This window comes from Acomys minous (genome assembly GCF_964271855.1).
Source record: "Acomys minous genome assembly, chromosome: 8".
In the NCBI taxonomy this organism is placed as follows: Eukaryota; Metazoa; Chordata; class Mammalia; order Rodentia; family Muridae; genus Acomys; species Acomys minous.
In genome coordinates this window covers 81,123,048-81,127,673 of record NC_140489.1, presented here as the reverse complement: position 1 = coordinate 81,127,673, position 4,626 = coordinate 81,123,048, and positions in this window count along the sequence as shown.

The following is a 4,626-nucleotide window of genomic DNA, read 5'->3' as shown; positions in this document are numbered from 1 at the left end:
TGAATTGGAAATACTTCTAAAAACCAGTCTCTCCCAGCCTGGCTCATGAGGCTGTGGGACACAGGCTGCATGCGTGCTGGGGAAGTAGAGAGCCAGTAATAAACTAGTCATCCTTCCTGGAGAAGAAGACTGCATCACTGGTGTCAACACAAGGAAAGGGGGTACCTGTCTGACCAGCCCCTGTGAGCCATTAGGGACCTCGGTTATCACTGCCTAAAATTCCCACCGACATCAGACTGGAATATGACCGAAGGGACGTGCTGTACTGGGGGAACCTGGACTGTGACGAGTAATGTTCCGTTCCCAGTTCACTGACCAGATGGAACTGTGTTCATGGTAAGGAGTGAAGAAGAAAATGAACTCAGCAGGGGCCTTGGGATTAGCTAGTATGAAGTCTCAGAGGCTTTCCTGAGTCCTAATCTTTATAAAACCAGAAAAGCTGTGGTGAATCTGAATTAATGAGACTAGTATGTAAATTAGGTTTGCAACATGCTAAAACAATCAACAGGAAATAATAAACAAACAAACAACAACAAAAGCACCACCACCACCATCACCACACACACTCAAATGCAAATGTGGCACAAGTTTTGCTGAGCTGAAATTCCTATGGGAAAAAATTACAAGCAGCCGAATTCAGTGAGTGTGGACTGGAACCCTTTAACACAGCAGCCCTCAGCCTTTCTAGCTCTGCGGCCCTTTAATACAACTTCTCATGGTGTGCTGACCCCCAACCATAAACTTACTGTTGTTGCTACTTCCTAACTGTAATTTTGCTACTGTTATGAATCATAATGTAAATATCTGTAATTTCCAATGGTCTTAGGCAACCTCTGGGAAAGGGGTTTTTGACCCTCAAAGGCATTGTGACCCACAGGTTGAGAACAGCTGCTTTAAAGCATGAACTGTGATTCACAGAAGGCATGATTGACAGCCAGTACAGTTGAAAAAGACAATTATCCACCGGTGGGCAAGTATCCCTCCAGAGCATGCTGTATACATTTCTGGCTCAAGAAAGCACACTGATGGTGAAGTCTGCCTACCAGGGCTCCTTCAGCAGCCAAGTGTGGTCAGGGCAAAGACAGCACAGGCACAGAGCTTGTCAAATACAATCAACCTGCTGTATAGGAGTTACTGCAGGCCACAGCTTGCTTGCTCTGAGTCCAGCCAAGCGGTACAATCTAGTTTCACTGATCACCATGGAGACAGGGAGTCATGTAGCATTGCCCCAGGATGAGGAGACAGAAAGACTCAGTAGAGAATGGCGACTGTGGTTCATAATGAGCTAAGTAAAACAGCTCTGCTGCTGTACCCAACATTGATCTTTTGAGGGAACAAATGACTCAAGCAACAGGATTTCCTTCCTGTGCCCCCTGCCCCCCAGAATTCCCTGAGCTGCTAAACCCCAAGACCAATGGGTATTTTCTTGAAACAAATGGAAGTAGGCCTTCAGAGATCCTGCATGCCTTCTGTAAAAAGATTCCATTACATAATGCTGACGCCTGTTTTACAAATTTAGAAAACTGTCTGAAATATGTACAAGCACACCTAAAGGAGTGAAGATGGGAAATCAGTCTACATAAGGTGCAGGAGCCAGGCATAGCTGTGAAATTCTTGGGGGAATTATGGTTTGCAAGGCACATATGATACCTAACAAGGTGACAAAAAAACAAAGCAAGCAAGCAAACAAGCAAACAAACAAAAACCAATAGCCTGTGCTTGTAAATGTAAAAATGTGTTAGAAATTCAAATTCAGACGGTAGTCTGTATGGGTGGGGGAGGCACATTCATAAAGTGAGGTTGTTAGTGCCAGGGATGATTTATTTCTTCATGAGATGTTAGTCAAGGAGACCACCAAACACTCACATCAGTGGGCATGTACCTCCCTACAAGGTGTTGGTTGAGGCCACACCCAAGGAAACCCCCTGCCACCATACAAGTCCTGTCACTGCTGTTGGCAAAATCCTCTTTGTTTTGTTTTTTGTTTTAAAATTAAAAAGTACTGTCCCCCAGCATGGTAGCACACACCTTAATGACAGCGCTTGGGAGGCACAGGCAGGAACTACGTGAGTTTGAGGCCAATCTGGTCTTCATAGAGAAGTTCAAGGACAGCCAGGGACACTGTCTCAAAAGTAATCATCATCATCATCATCATCATCATCATCATCATCATCATATCACTGGAATTATTTTAACAAACACATTTAATGCCCATTAAAATCATTGAACTGTAGAAGTTTTGAAAAAACTCTTGTAGAAGATACTTCACACGTTGTGGGCCAGGGGAGAATCAGGCTGGGGCTAATTCTAGATGCTCCCTCTTTTGCTTGCTACAGTTTGCAGCACAGGAAGACTCTATGAAGGTTGCCAAAGAATTATTGCTAATGATTTTTTTCTTGGCTGTGGCTTGTATGTAACTAGGTAGGATGTACACACTTGTTCAATAGTGGCATAACTGTTGTGGGCACAATCAACTATTTTCCAACTGTGTTGAAGGCCTACTCCACAGGCGAAAAGGCACATCTGGTACCATAAACCAAAGCAAAAGCCTATAGCTGGGGAAATCAAAGGCCTCACCAGGGAGTCTGCTGCTACTGTTCTGTTAAATGGATGTGATATGCCCGTCAAATTGCCTTCTAAACATTAGTGTTTACGCTCATAGATTACCGCTCCTGTCAACACTAATGAAAGGAAACCTCTTTTTTACAGTAGGAGGCCGTTACTGTGGTGACTCACAATAAGTCAAACAAGAGTGTTTGTTGCTCTGGGCTGTAATGTTGCTTGGCATAGCAGCCTGATGCTCAGAGATACATGTGTCCATACCAAAGCTCAGGGAACACTGAAGAAGAAGAGGGTGAGGAAGGATTGTAAGAGCTGGAGGAATGGGTAGAGTGGAACAGCCCTCTGGGGATAGCTGGCCATTATTGTTTTAAGTGAGAAACTGTGGTTGCCTATAGGAGACACAAGATTCACATTCCTCTCTGAAAGGAGGGAGGGCTCTTCAAAGATGGATAACATTTCTTGGGGAAGGATCAAAACATTTCTTGGTGGTATAACTTCATGCTCTGGTCAGTAACTCCTCAGCCACACTCTGCTGGTAGCTCAGGAAACTGGCTGCTTCACCATGCTAGCTGTGGGTGGATGGCATCATTTCTTTGGTCCATTCTCTTTATCAGAGGTTACTAGGAAAGTAATTCCCTGGAAAAGCAACTCAACACAAACACATTTGTAATGGTTTTCTACAAATAGACATTTGTTCCTGCCTTGAGATTCCTATACAAGGGGGTGAATCAAAACATGTGTTTTGTTGCTCTTAAAACTTTTATCTTGTAAAACAACACAACTCTTAACAAAAAAAGGAGAAAGTGTTGTTTACCTAAATTCTATGCATTAGGCCTCAGATCACAAGCCATCTCTCTCCAGTAAATCCCATAGCAATACATCATTTAGAAGGAACACTTTTCCTTGGAGATCCTAATGTGTTTTATGTCTGCTGCAGACTTTACAGCACTGATTTGTGTAAATCTCCAATACAAATATATTTCCAGGGCTGGAGAAATGGTTAATTGGTTAAAAGTACTTACTGTTCTTCCAGAGAATGTGAGTTTGGATCTCAGCACCCACAGTAGGTGGCTCAGTGCTCCATGGAGTCCAACAACCTTTTCTGGCCTCTGCAGATACACCCCTAACACGCACACCAACAACAACAAAAATATGCTTCCTGAGAGCCAAAGACAATCTCTGTAACTTTTGACTCAATCTTCTCTCTCATAATAATAATGAAATAATAATTTGTTATATCATCTTGGTAATTAAACACAACAGCAAACTCTCCGGACCATGGTAAAGTGTTCAATACAGATAATTAATTCTTTTCTTTATTGTCATGTTTCTTCTATGGTATCTCACTGAGCAATAGGAGGTGATACAGAACAGAGATTCAGAGTATAGAGTCTGGTTTTGATTTCCTGTTCAACCACTCCCTAAGGAATGCAGGCAACATAACTTCTCTATGATTCATGTTCCTTGCCTTCAAACTGGAGATGGCACTAGATCTTACTTCATAATGTTGCTGCAATAATTAAGTAAGAGTAGGTAAAGCAATTAGAACCTAGCACATGGTGAGTATTCCAGGAATGTCAATAGTTATTATCTCAATGCTGTGTACAGTAGCTGCCTAACATATATAGTAGGGTCTTATGCTTGACTCACTAGAATTGGTCCAACTATTCAAGTTGTAACATAAAACACTGAAGGAAAAGCCAGAAGGAATTAAGTAGATTATAGAAGAAAGGTGTTTAATGTGAACGAGAGATTCATGTTGGTAAACATCTTAATCAAATCTTAGGATTTGAAAAGATAAAGTCTCATGTTAAGGTAATGTTGATGTACTTGCATTAGGAACAAACAGAAATGCTAATACAGGGTGAAAATCAGCATATGGAAGTGTAAATAAGACTTGTTTCTTCTAAAGAGCTAATATGATAAGTATATCATTAATTTGTATAATGTTTCAAAGTAAGGTACTTAATTCAGAAATATTTCTTTGTAAAATTATAAAAAAATGCTCAGTCTTATAACTTACAGGACCACTGATCTCTGTAAGAATGAATGAAGTGCAGGCGC